General features: G+C 38.4%; 2 long non-coding RNA genes across 2 annotated transcripts; both read left to right on the forward strand.

Moving 5' to 3' along the window:
• Positions 1-1275: 1275 nt before the first annotated feature.
• Positions 1276-3945, forward strand: LOC139130540 (uncharacterized). Its single transcript, XR_011551903.1, has 4 exons — positions 1276-1373; positions 1557-1634; positions 1765-1963; positions 3799-3945. It is a non-coding gene; the product is annotated as an uncharacterized lncRNA (long non-coding RNA).
• A 3293-nt stretch (positions 3946-7238) lies between these two features.
• LOC139130541 (uncharacterized) lies at positions 7239-13239 on the forward strand. The gene is made up of 4 exons (XR_011551904.1): positions 7239-7341; positions 11617-11690; positions 12547-12756; positions 13088-13239. It is a non-coding gene; the product is annotated as an uncharacterized lncRNA (long non-coding RNA).
• Positions 13240-15139: the final 1900 nt, after the last annotated feature.

Raw genomic sequence — 15139 nt, forward strand, 5'->3', positions numbered from 1 at the left:
TTTTCAAGACTCTTTCCGATGTTCTCACGTATTTGTGTCTTGCTAGAAGAAATCACACCTATTCGGGGTCAACTCACTCTTTTTGTTACTCTGAAAGAGTGTAAAAATGTAACATTTCGTTATCTATATTCATGTGTAGATTTGCACAAGTGTGAGTTCAAGACAGGTTGGTATTCAAGTTCCCCATCCATAGTAGAGAACACAGTCTGAAACCGATTTCGCACCGGGGAATTTCGTTTTGAGGGAGGAGGGTCGCAAAAAGCACGTTAAAGTAGTTGGCGATTACAAGACTCAACCTTTTGCCGAAATTTTTCTGAAGGAAACTGGAAACCATGCCATTTTGACAACTTTAATAATTAAGTCTCTGTGGAAATAACTTTTCATCACATTCAAGTAATACTGTGCATGTGCAATATTGTGCGATCGACAAAATGAAAGTTTAGTTGAGAATGAATTTGCAGCATAGATTCCATTAGTAGCTTTATTGACATTTTGAGGAAGCATTGAGCTATCAGGATGTTTCTGTCACTATATCTCAAAATTCACAAGCATATGCAAAATCTTCCATATTACTATGCCCGCAATTGGTAGCAAAAATCTACCTCAGAGAAAAAAAGAATTTTCATTTAAAATCCTCAGCTTGAAAATCAGGTTTTAAAAATTGCACGTCTTCAAGTCAACTCCGCAACCATAGACTCGGATCATTGACAATTGATCTGTGTTGTATATTGATCCTTGGATAATACAGTGAGAATTTGACAAACGTGAGTGTGAAAATATCGGAACTATGGATAGGCATTTAATCTTTGGCATTCCCTGCAACACGATTAGTTGAATTAAGCATAGCTCCCGTAGGTCTGCTCGAGGGTGGATGACTGTAACGATTGAGTTCTCGATATCAATACGATTTGATGCGTACACTGCATGTGACGATGTAAACTTTCTGGATTGCGCCCTCATCGGAATTGGTACAACTAAATGAACATTCATGTAGCATTTTGTCATTAATTGTAACTTGACATGAAAAAAGTTGACTTGAAATGGCCAGTTCCGCGGTTCCTATAATATCAGTACTCCGTGCAATAATATATCAACAAGCGACAACAACAATGAATCGAGCAATCAGCACCACATAATTCTTTAATAACATCATAAGATTCCTCTTCATATCGGCAGTTAACATAAAATTTGAAATAAGCGTGCGTTGACATTTTACGGACCGCAATTTAAGTATCTACAGCTACAGAGAGTAGAGACGCAACACGAACTTCATGAGGTTCTCACGCATGTCAAGCAATAAATAGAACTGAGGTACCTGACTGTTCATATTAACGAACATTCTCACAGACACAAAGTTCCTAACATCGAGATTGGTAATAACATCATTAATATTTTTGTCTTGATACTTTTCAAGACTTTCTCAGAGTTAAACGCGCAGGGCAAGGCAACCATACTCTTGTATTGCTTCTGACCATTTTTATAGTTTCAAGTCAACGTCATTGCATGGATAAGTCACACAGAATATTCACTGCAGTTTTCTCTCTTCGAATTTTCAGATTTTCCGTCTTCAATCATGAAGGGTGTCTTCATATTGGCAGTACTCTGCGTTGTCGTGGTATCAGTCGACTGTTTTTGTGAGTATAGATGTCTACTTGTTAATATACAATACAGTATGTCGTGGCATCCTAGCATCGCAAAGTTGAATAATTACACAGTTTATGCTGGAACAATGTTCGTCCCTTTTTATTATCTTTTTTTGTCCAGATGATTTTAGAGACACACCAGTTGAGATCTCCATCGACATGACTCCATCAAAGCGAGCGGAACGGTTCCTCCTGAAAGGCTTGATGGGCATGAACAGCGAAGGTGTTGAACCTGGCAACTGTCCATGCGATAATTTCTATTGTTGCTCCGTGCTTGGACCTAATATTTGTAGATTTGGTTGCCCAAGCGAACCGTAAAGGTACCTAATATTTTGTTCCATTGTTTACTACGATAGCAGGGTTTTCTCTCGACTGCGCAAATTGCGCATTTTGAGCCATTTTCTGCCCTTTAAAAGTTACTGAAAGCGCAAAAATGGCACACAAAATACAGCAAGAAATAGCCCATATGATGGTGATCCATGCATATAGTGTAGTGACCTGTGAATTTGATGTTGTTTCTGTCCCCTAAAATGTCAAGTCTGCCCCCTGGTTTTCAACTGAGACACAACTCATTGGCATCAAAACTAGTGAGACAGGCATACACATCAAAAAGACTCGAGAGGACTTTAAAAAAGGTCTACGGAGGATATGACGACATCATGGCCAAATATGACACCTCGGTCACTCAAATGATTAGCGACAGTAATCGATTAGCGATTGTAAATCACAAATGTCCCATGGACCTGGTAATGTATTACCTCGTATGGAAATGATTATTGGACCAGTTTAATGTCATTTTGATGAATGGGGCAGAAATTACCGGCTTCAGTGAAAATGCAGAGAAACACTGCGATGTACAAAAAGTCCAAAGTAATTTTTGATGATTTCTCATTGTTTTTGTAATTTTCTAACATTTTGACGGATATTACTAGTGCATTCACTTTTTAGACAGGAACACCGCAAGTCTTGCACATGTAAGCCACGTTGGAAAGCCGGATGTTCGGTATACCGAAATGTTTAATGAAGTTGACTAAGAAACGGTAATTGACAAGACAGAATATAGAAAAGTTAAATAATGTTACGTCCTCAAAACTATAACATGGCTTCGTGAACGAGAATCAACAAGTCGAGATTTATTGTTTCATTTTGAGGTTGTCATGGAAAAGCACAAATTTCCACATTCAACAACCGGTCGTATACTTTGGTTTTCACTCATTTAGTTTTTGCAGAGTCATAACGTTAAAGTTTGATTAAAACAGAAAGAATGTCAAATAATGTTTTAACGGTATATCAAGTTCTTGGTAGGTGTCCCGGTATTGCAATATATCTTTATCATTTCCTCTAATAATCGAATTTTGACTGTGATGAATCAGGAAAAAATTAATTGAGCGAAACCAAGAATACGTGAGTGGGTTCATTCATTAAAAGCGTTAGCAGCAATGTTCAAGCCCTGATTCTCGTATTTGTTCCTTTTGGCATGAACTTGATAAATTGTGTGTTGAACGTCATCAATAAAGCCCATGTCAGCAAGGGACTTATGGTCCTTTGTTCTCCTTTGAAAGTTGTGTCGATGTAAATAATGTGTTAGGACACGAATCTGATCAACAGCTTGCCCTTTTAAAGATCGGTTGCTTGGAAACAGGGTTAGCCGGCTAGGAAATAAAAGTGTTGTGCTCTGCCCTGTCATCATAGTACAATTATGCTACGTGCCATCCAGGGTGTCAAATTGAAAACATTTTACAAAACAGGCCCCATGGTTTTGGGACCGTGACCAAAACGAAAGTGAGTTAATCTGGAATAAACAATTACATTTGCCACTGCAATAAACTTCAAAATGTAGTCCATGAAATCAGTAATTTACTAGCTTTTAACAAGGGTTTGTTACAATATTTTCTGCCCTCAAATGCATACATGAGCAGTATATATACCACTGCAAAACAAAATAATGGATGAACATAACTTGCATACTGGTCCGTTTCGAATTATTCTCTATAGGTTGCACAACTGTCTCTGTCTGTCTGTCTGTCTGTCTGTCTGTCTCTTTCTCATTCAACACACAGTAAAATATCTTCTTCCCAAGCAATCATCAAAATATTTCCTTTTTCGAATAATAACTAGCTGTTAATGAAATATACGATCATCAATTACTTTGCAGACACCAAATGAAGAGCGTCGAGAAGGTAAAGGCGTCCCCGTGATCCGTTTATCTACAGTCGTTGGATTTGCAGCTGAATGTTATTGCATTTGTTATTGGTACATGTAAGATCAAAGAAACTCCAACGGGAATAAATAAAATGGCATATAAACAATATTTGTAAGTCTCTGTCATATGTAATTCCGACTTTTGCAGTAAAACGAAGACGAAAATAGCTCAAATGAACATGAAACGGGTGATATTTGTGGTCAAAGCAACGACCCTTAATTGCAAGAAGCAAACAAAGGGAATCTTTATGGTGAAGTGGCCAGAGTACGAGAATTAAAATTATACTGTCACCTGTTCCAATTTTGCCACACCATGGAAAGAGAAAATCTAACCAATCACAGATTTTAAGCGGGTGGCCGCTTTTTAAAAACAGCACCCTCACATGGGCATTTTGAATACCAAGGAACGCCCCTTTGACCATATATGGGCATATTTAGATAAGAGGTGACTGTATACCTTTAAAATCAGAGAATAGTCATTTTGTGACACCCCCTCCCCCCATATAAGTATCTAATTGTTGGACTGAATTACGCTGTATGGCGAGCGAGATTGGATTATACTGGGTCCACGCTAAGCTGGAGTACAATTCAAACATCTCTCACAGCTGTGATTTTTTAAAAGGCGCCTTCACAAAAACTCCGATTTATTCTTTAGGGAGGATGTAGCAATGTATTCTTCTTCTGTGGCGGACGCCAAGTCGCGACGCAAGCCTGCCTGTTGTGTTTCGCCCGTTATCCAAAGCACTTTACTACATTCTATCACGGTCCCTCCACAACCGTGATTCTATTCATTGCTTCTCCATTACCTAGAAGTGTTGTGTTGTTTATGATGTTATTGAGCATCAGCCTGTTGGTCAACATAAAATAAAAAATGCAACCGGAACGTGAAAATATTTCTACAAAGTCGACCTAGAAAGACTGGTCGAGTATTTGAATGTCAAAGCAACAAGAAATAAGTTATTCAATCTACCTACCTTGTCCTCTGGATATTCAAATATTCTGTGTATTAAGGTAGGATGCGCCTCGGGGATGGATATTCTGACTCTCACAATTTTTTCAATTCTTTTCTGATCTACCACTCTTAGGGGCTCAGTTTGAAGCTCTACACTTGTTTCTCAAGTACCAAACTTTGCACGGTGACCCCTGGTTTTTATTCTTGATTTGGTAAAAGACTGGTTGAAAGTCCCGTTGAGGAAAGTTTGAGCAAAACTGTAGGGCTTTCACTCTCTCAGCGCGTACTACCTTAAAGAGTATACCCCCTCAGTGTGTTACTGGATTAGCCAGCGCCTCAGACAAAAATTACAGCGAAATTGAGACTTGAGAAACTAATGAAGTGGTGTTTTGTCTAAAAGTATATTATAAGCATAAGCGTGGAAGGAATGACTGCAAGAAGATTGCAACAGGCAATCCTGAAGAAAGTTTCAAATAAAGATAAAAAAACTGGATTGTTGATTACTGAACAGCTGCTGTGCTGGATTACTTTCTGTTATAATTCATCGAGATGCAGTCCCTTGTTATGATCATGAACGTTGTAGTTTGATATGCATGAGTCTATAAAGTAGTTTATACCCCTCGTTGTTCTTAAATGCACGTAAAATCATCGACTGTCTTTACAAGGGTAGGGCTCTCCCTGTGTTCTATTGACGATGCCAGGTGTATGATTCTCAGAGTTAAAAGGTGAGAATGGAGCGTGGGTTGTTTTATTGCATTTTCTATTGTTACGTTTCTCTGAACGGAATGCCAATCGGAATAAGTCTTATGCGTTCACAAAAAAGTGAAAAAAAAGAAAACGACAATGGTCAGAATATAAATAAACAAGAAAATGGCAAGTTGAACGTTAAATGGTTTCAGAACCTGCTATGAATTGAATTTGTTCCTGTATTTGAGGATATAATATGGCACCTTATCTATGTCAAATGTCTATTCGATATAATGAGCGCGTTATTGCAAGGGTACAGTACCAGGTTGATTTTCCTTGCACAGTTGTGTACTTTTCATTTGCAATCGAAGTTAAACTTCAGAATACACCCGGTTGGAAAATGCATGAATTAGCATGAGTTTTGAATAGAAAGAAGCAAAATTATAGTAAGCCTATATATATTTATATATGTGCTCAATTACAAAACCGTAGTAATATGCAAATTACGATCATTTGCATGTTGAAATTTATCATGTTTTTAACACTATTAAATCTCATCCTGATGATTTCAAGTGCCAATTAGTATCGTATTTAGCATGTCGTTTCAGGAATATTTGCATAAATACAGAAGTGTTTTGAATGTCAAAATGCATGGCTATCTTAAGTGTGATCCACCCACTTGATGAAGAATGACGCATTCAACAGAAATTGTTAGAAGTACGCATGCGCACAAGAAAAGATTTTGTGATCACGAGATAGTTTCTTTGCTTTCAAACATGTCCCTTATGCATGGGATTTCATACTTTTTAAAAAGTATCTCCATTGATTCTAAAGATTTAAATCGTGTTAAAGTAGTCGCTACACATATATGATCAGATCCCTGGTCCCCCTTCGTTATGACTTTACGTTTGCACCGTAAGCTTTAACCCTTTGAGTGCCAAAGTCTATTTTTGTCCCCTTTATAAAATAAACACGAGTCAATTTTTCTCAGATTTTTGCCAAAATTTTGAGAAAAAACTGTAGCAAATGAAATATGATGTCCATTTGGTCAAAAATTATCAAAACATTACAGAAAAATTCATAAAAATTGGTAAAATTTTGCACTCAAAGTCTTAAACTTCTGCCTGTAGGAGCATTTTGTAGATTGACTATCCCTGGTATATTCCGCTCTTGTTAAAGAAATACGGAACGTAATATACAGCGTAACTGCACAGCATCCTTCTAATGGACTTTTAGAAAATCACATTTCTTGGCAAGATTGGGGTAATTTTTGGTCTAATAAAGGTTTTAATCATGTAGACACAGAGAAGAATACACCTTGGTCTTTGGTACGGACTATTGTTGTGAAAGGATGAAAGTTATTTTTATTGTCCGTACTTGATCGCGTGTTCAATGTTTTTCTCACAGGTTGCTAGAGCTGGTAGAGAATCAGCGACAAATGGCAATGAAATTTTAATTGCATTATTTTGTGTGGAAGTATGTAAATCGCTTGGGGAAATAATAAAACTTAAGTGCTTGAAAACAGAAACGTTGCCTATCGAACAAGGCGAACATTGTCACGAAATATCAATGGGCAAACGCTATCGATATCAAACAAATTTGAAACGTCATGATTCCTCAAAGGGAATAAACGATCACTTGCTCACCCGCCTAACAATAACCAAATCAAAAAAGCGTCCATCATTAACTTCTTACTGTCAATCTCATTCATACAATTTGTGTAATTACATTGTCACGCATTTCTGTCGAATATAACTGTATATAAGTCCGGACATCTGTTACTAATTTCAGTTGTCTACGAACACTATCTTTCGGCTGTTAAAGTTGTTTGTGCACCGGTAGAAGATTCCTAAAACTGTAAGTATGCCCGATTTATCGTCTTTAAAGTCAAATACACGTTGTTTTCTTGTGTACATGTTATGCAGAGATACAAAGTTTGTCCCAGTGACGCATAGTATCCGCCAACATTTAAAGAATCATGGGAGACAGGCAATACAACATATATATCAAGGAAACCAATCCTGTCGCCTCATGAAGTGGTGATTCCTGTTTATGCATGGTTCACTATTTTTACTGGAGGTTAGTCACTAACTGGAAAAAAAATGGAAGAAAAACAATTGTAAAACATATTTTTAGCATTGCATAAATAAGTTGAAGTTAACATATAAGCTTAGTAAGTGAAAAATTCTTTCATTGTGGACCCAGATGTAACTGAAAATGTTTCCGTGTTTCAGTATCACTGCAGTTGTCTGTAAATTGAAACTTTTGTCACAATTTTGCAACTTCATTAACATTTTTAAGATCAACATCACGAACAATGTTCACCATGATAGTTTAATTCCAAAAGTCATTAAATATCCAAAATTGTAATTAGCTGAAATGAAAGTGTTAAATTTCTTTGGCTGCTGTCATGGTATCACCACTTTACATAGTAACTCCCTAGTTGCCTTTTTGTCAAGCTTCAAATGGAAAACTGTGAAAGCTCATAAGTTATGCAATTTCCATATGTCTTTCACCAATACAATATAACTACCCCATCAATATAAATACAAATGATAATTCATTAAATATGCAAATAAGTAATTAAATCCATGTTACCCCTTAATTTATCATACATGCTATGCCTGTATTGCCATTCTTCTATTGTTCAGACGGTACGGATATGAGCCCATATTTTAACTAGTGAAAATACGAATTATATTTTCACTGTAACCGAACTACTTACAGCGACGCGGACGCGTGACCTTCGCTGTATGCATGACCTTCGTTGGTATATGTACATATAAAACAGCTGAGCGAATAGGACAAATGACAATCCGAAACGTCATTATGATTATGGTCAAAATTCTGTTGTTTGCAGTCACTTCATGGGCATTGCCCTTAGGCACAAGTACAGTTGTACCAAAAACATACAAACAAACGTATTGAAAATTTGTATAATTTGCCGACACCTGTCAATTCACGGCCGGTCCCGTGGCGGTGCACGGTGCAGTGTTTTCGTGTCGTCTACGCTGCTGAATATTTACACCATGGAAGTATCATTACACGTAAAGATATCGGTTGACAGAGCATCATGATAGAATCGGTTTAAGACAAGTTTCCTGTTGATGAGCTTAAAGTATCTGGGCGGTGAATTACATCGTTTACAGTCGTAAATGAACCACGAAAATCCAACCGCACTGAAAATACTCGCGACAGACAAAGTTGAAGGTGCACATGATATTTCCGATTTGTACCTGTCAGTTCACAGGTCATGATCGTGTCTGGTGGCACCGATGCGGTGCGGGTTTCAGATACAATGTGCCATTTAGGGAAAGTCAAACTTTCGCTTCGGTTGTCAAAGGAAGTTTAGTTCTATTTAGGCAAGCCAGGAAGGAAATATACGAGCAGACGACGGAAATACCTTTGAAATGTACTTTTATTCGTACAGCAACAAAATCACGAACGAGCTACGACACTACAGCTTACAGTGTACTCACTTCATGTTTTCACTAATCCGCTTACTGAGATGGTAAATTCGGCATATTTGACGTCTGGGAACATGTATAATTCTTCGAGATAAACTGACTGGTACGGGTTTTATATCCACTGTATATGCATTCATAGATGTCGCAGAGCTGCTTGCTCTGTGCTCTCAGCTGTTCATACACGATAAGAGTTTGAGCGTGGCGCGAGTATTTTGACCCGATTTTGGCGGCTTCATAACTTTCACGCAGGGATGAGGTTATGTATTAAAACACAAAAACACACCCATTTTGTGAACTCCCGCCTATGTTTTACATCCACCGTCATTTTAAACTAAAAATAAATCTTCTTCAAATTGTGAAAACCTGTGTCGACATCGTAATATTTAAATTGTTTGCTGTAAAAGTGCTCCATAAATCCTCCTTTGCAGTGGAATGGCCCAATAGCGGAATAATATCAAGAAGTGATACGGTTGTCATCACTCCTTAGCAACCAACTTTTTATAAGTACAGCCTGGAGGAAGCAAGGTCGATTTCAAGTTGATTTCGTTGCTAATTTCGGAGCGTCTGTAGGAAAACAGTCATAACCAAAGCATGCATGTATGATAAAGGGGTTATTACACGAAGTTAGGGCGATACCACGTCGTATTCGAGTGATGTGTCCGTATTTTGACTCGTTGCTGCGCAACTCGTCAAAATACGGACACATCTCTCGAATACGACGCGGTATCGCCCAAACTTCGTGTAATAACCCCTAAATATTTCACCGCTTATATATCCTATTGTGATGAACATTTGTAGCTATACTCTCATGAAATGTCATGCAGCCTTTCTAAATTTGTCCTTTTTTCTAAAAATCATTGATTATGCAAATAAACATAAAATTTGCAAACTAAACATATCAATAACTAATCAGTTATTGCTATTACCTAACAAAATCTACGTACTCGATTTCATTCCAATCCTGACAGTCAGACACAGACAGGCAGACACACAGACATCGCTGCGACATTAGCTTACATCTGTGGACACGTGAGCTAAAATAATATATGCCTTGACTACTGGGACAAAACATTTTGTATTGAGGAAGGCCGGGTCAAATACTCATTTTAACCCTATTGCCATCCGATGATGCTTCCTTTATGTGTTTCAAGGCTCTGCACAACGTCTAAGTAAAAGGTTCTCACTGTCACTCTCTACTTTGCCGGCTCATTCTTTGGGTGTTTCTGCAGATCTAACAAACAGGATCGGCCGAACCATGGCAGGCCATGTCGTAAACAAATACTGTTCACTGTTGTATTTTAGTAGCGCGCCAAAGTTACGACGAGTGAATCCTTCGCAAAAAGGAAGTGAATTACAACAAGAACTGTGTACCGTTGAAAGCTGAGTCTTTGAGCACATGTCATAGCATGGACGAAAACAAATAATGGATTGCTTCCAAATGTTTTGTTTTGAGTTTGTAGGAGTGACAAGTGCCCATCTACAGTTTAAAATGCTACTGAAATTCGCAGCATAAAAGTCAAGTATTTGTGGCTGATATTTCGAAAAAAACGAGATCGGTAAAGTACAACGGGCAGTGATTCACAAGCGAATCCCTTTTCAAATTCTCGGTGGCCATAGTCTATGGAAAGCCGTTGGGGACCCCTCGGCGAAAACTCTTTCCCCATTGAAAATGCATAGGTAGAAAACAAAAAGGTTTTCCGTCGAAATATACAAAAAAATACGACACCAGAACGAACTAGTTTGTCGCACCGCAGGTACTCCGTAATTGCTTATTGTATTTCCGTACCATAACAATCTGACAAGCATAGTTTTGTGGCACCAAACATGCTCATTGCATAAGGTATTTTGCCGCATCCTACGGTTTTGCAACAGACTGCGTGCAACAAGAGTAGAGTTTATCGCAGCTTCAAGTTGCAGTTTTTTCCGCAACGTCTGTACGTTGTAAGTTTTGTCGCACCGCAACGCGAGTATATCAAGTTTCCGCGCTGACTTCACATTGCCAGTGTCCACGATTGGATAAGGAGTGAGTAGGGATTTTGCGGCCGCAAAAGACGATAACATTTCGCGATGGCAGTTCAGTGTGGAATAGTTTAATATTATCATAGAGTTTCTGCGTCCGTATGTTGATTATGAGCAGCAAGAGATTTCGCGTCCGCACGTGCTTTTGTTTTTTCTGCAATTCCAGTTAGGTATTCGCTGCCAACGTTATCATTCGACATCTCACTAAGTACCTCATATATTGTTACCGCTGCGGCCAGTTTTCATCCAAAGTCAAGTTGCATAGTGTTAGCAATGTTGACGCTGACTGATATTTTGTGGTCGCAACATAATGTGGTTTGCGTTGTTGTTGTCGCATTTTAAGTTGACGGCGCCGCCAAAAGTTATGTTGTAGCCGGGTGGTATTTTTTCGTATATTTCGACGGAAAACTTTTTTGTTTTCTACCTATGCATTTTCAATGGCGAAAGAGTTTTCGCCGAGGGGTCCCCAACGGCTTTCCATAATAGTCAGAGTCTGCATATGTGATAAAAGAAAGACATAGCTATAGCTAATCATGTTTTCTTCTGAAAAATGACTTGTACAGACATGTTGCAAGTACAACCTAAGACGTTCATAGCAATAACATACACCATTTGTATATACTTGTCTTTGATTTGAATTCTGCAGATCAATCATCATGAAGAAACTGTGTCTGTTGATTGCCTTGTACTGTGTTCTCGTTTCGACTGTGGAATCTTTCGGTAAGTAGGGTTTTCCTTGCCAACTTTTGAAGCATATCATGCCACACACTGATGTTGACCGACGAAGACCTCCAGGGAGAGGAGATGGATATTTGTTTATGGGATAGGACCAACCAATACATACATTTGACCCAAATTAATTTGCCAATCACAGATTTTGGTTCCGACACCAAGCATTCTGGCGCGGTCCAGGACAGAAACAAAGAGGAAAGATCCCTGATTGCTCGCACATTGACTTATTTGTTTTCGACTGTATGATGTTTGAGTCTGACTGTAACGGAGGGTAATGGCTTGTCAGGGCTGTGGTAAACACCATTCAAGTTGATAGTCTTCCTTAATTCAATTAATATTTTTGGCTTTTTCAATTTTGATGCATTCAAAATAAATGTTCATAATCGTAGTGGACAGTTTCATGACATGATTAGTTTCCAGGGCACACTGTTTGTGTTAAAGGTCTTCACGAGCGGTTTCTTGACCGCAAAAAGAAAATGTGTTCTTGTACAAAATTGAGCAAATTTAAACCGCCAATTTGGCGGTGGAGAGTGATATTTGGTTACTAGCCGGAAGGTTTGTAGAGTGGTAGGGCATAGTTAAGCTATTGGAAGAGAGAATTGGAAGAGGGCAGAGGAAAGAAGAATGTCAGTAGAGAGTTCTCCTGGACGGGGGGGGGGGTAGGGAGTGCGGATAACAATATGTGTTAGTTGTGTTATGTCTTTATGCATTAGGACACGTATATTGTAATAATAACATCACTGAATACAATGTCTCAAAATCGTCTGGCTGACTGGCCCTTAACTTTCTTTTACAAGGGGGTCGCAACACGAAACTGAACTTTGTATATTAATGAATTCAACAGGTGACTTCCGAGATACACCTGTTCAAATCACAATTCATATGGAGCCCGAGCGACGTTTCCAGCGAGGATTCATTGATTCTTTGATAACTCTGGGCACTGGAGGTGAAGTCTCCGGAGATTGTTGTTGCCAACCATGGTGCTGTCCACTTACAAATTACGGAACGTGCGCAGCTGGTTGCCCTCCATGCTAACCATTTATAACCGATTCAGGTATGTTAACCACAGATGATAATGTTCCAATTCTAGTCACTTACTCCTCTCATCGTCAACCCACTGAACTCCTTTCCATTGGTTATCCATTGATTTGTCCTTGTGTTGTTCCATAAAGCTATACGTTAAACCATCAACCCGACCAATTGTTTAGTCAAGCAAGTAACTGACGAAGGGGAAAAATGAAGGCGACTATGCATCACAATTCAGGTTTAAGAGGGCGTCTTAGTGAAAAGACAGCTTGCTGTGCAATGTTTCGTGCCGATCTATTGACCTTTGGAGGAATTCTTTGAATAAAAATCTTATGAATTTCTTTTTTTTTCGCTTTCAGCAAAATATTGTACGAGGATAACCTGACAGAAGATGAACTGATACCCAATTAAACACTCAAAAAGGATGACAAGACATAACATTCTTATCGCGAGGAGCCCACTGAGGAACCACTCGTGATTATATTTAATAAATGATCAATAACGCAAAGTATTGCCTTGGTTTAAGGGTGTTTTTTCAACTTGTATGTGATCATTGAATCGTTCTAAATGACGATGATATGCAAGTCGGTATGTAATAAGAATATTTCATTAATGACAATGAATCATCCGGTTCTTCCTGAAGGTCATGTTAGAGCAGCAGTTCTCAATCCGGGATTGACGCATGAGTAGTTGTTGGCATAGGTTGTTGACGAAAGTCTTCTGTTCTTTTTTGAAACTCATGCACAATGAGTCAATTTTCTTGGAAATAGAAATGATGAAAAACTAGCTCCTTTATTTGAAGGTAGAACGCGCCTCGGGGACAGATATTCGGACTTTCAAACTTTTACAATTCTGAGAGAATTACAAACATAAAACACACTGAAAGACTAGACTGTAGAATAAGGTATATGTGCACGCATTGACCTTTCCAACAAGTAAGAATGTGGACGAAATACTCTTGGGACAAAACTACACTCTTTGCAAACTTTCACGTTAAACATTAGACATTAAACGTAACATTGAAACTAAGTGTGAATTATTACAGAACTGATTTGCAAGAAGGTAAAACGAACATTGAAATTGAAAAAAAATATAACTGATAATGGGTACTAACCTGAAATCTACAGAAACACAGTTTTACATGTTGCCGTTCTGGCTATAGGCTTGAACTGAGGTATGCTTCCAGGCGCTTTAATTAAATTTGCTTTTAACTGACAGTGACGTGGCGAAAGGTGCGAGTGCTGCTCCATGTACGTGTTACTATTGGTGGATTGAAATGCAAATGAGATGTACATATGGTAATGATTGGTTACTTGCAAAGCTAGCCAGATGAAACGTTACTGTGAGGATAATCAAATAACATAAAACATGACAAACACTCGGCCAACGTTCACCCAACATTTCAGAGAAGAAAACTACAAATCACGTTCAAGACAATTACCCTGGACCCCAACGCACATCATCAAACTGAAAAAAAAATCACAACTCCGACAAAACTTTTGTCGAAGAGACAAAGAAAGGGAGAAAACGAACAGCGGTGAAAAGCTGTAGAGAATGATATTTTGAGAAGATTTAAAATTGAAGGGTTTACAAGCGGGATGGGACATGGGAAATGGAGACAGACAAATTTAGCTTGAGAGATGTAAAGGGGATGAGAGGATGAGAGATAGGATAAGAGAGTGGGAAGGAGTTAGAGAGAGTCATGCCCTTATTAACTAAACTATAATCGCGTACAAGGTATCTACTTCTCCGCTAAGGCATCGTGCCCGATCTTCTCACTATCTTGTACTCTTTAATAGTTCTAGAAGTCATTCAATAATTGCGATCAAATGCAAGCTATTGTGTATTATCTGGCACCTTGTTTTCGACCTTTTTTGTTTACAAGTAATCTCGAGCGACCAGAACAAGCTAAAATTCAGGAATGCATATAGTTTTTGTTCACACGATCCTTGTTGTGGTGCTGCAATGACCGTAACTTTCACTCTGAAGTATAGAGAAGATAAAACTGATGCAGGAAGTCCAATATCTCTTAGCCTGTATCGTCATGTTGTTTTCTGGAGGAAAGCTTTGAACTGCGACAGTAAAATTCAGAATGTATCAAATAATATACAGTACAATCATTTTTTAATTCGGTTCTATGAGAAATTGCCGTTTTACCTATCGAAGTGTCATAAAGAGAGACGACGTTGAAAACTAAAAGCGTAGGACCTCTCTCTCTGAGTTTTATTCAAGAAGTATTGCTTGATTAATCCATCACATGCTAATCCATCACATGATGAAAATTTATCAATAACTAAATGGAGTCAGGAGGGGTCCACCTGTGCTAAAGTCTGGGTGATATAACTGAAATGGCTTCAGTTTTACTTTACATGTTTCGTCCTCATTTCTGCAAGATCCTATGGAATCAATGG

This window comes from Ptychodera flava, chromosome 4 (assembly GCF_041260155.1).
Source record: "Ptychodera flava strain L36383 chromosome 4, AS_Pfla_20210202, whole genome shotgun sequence".
NCBI lineage: Eukaryota > Metazoa > Hemichordata > Enteropneusta > Ptychoderidae > Ptychodera > Ptychodera flava.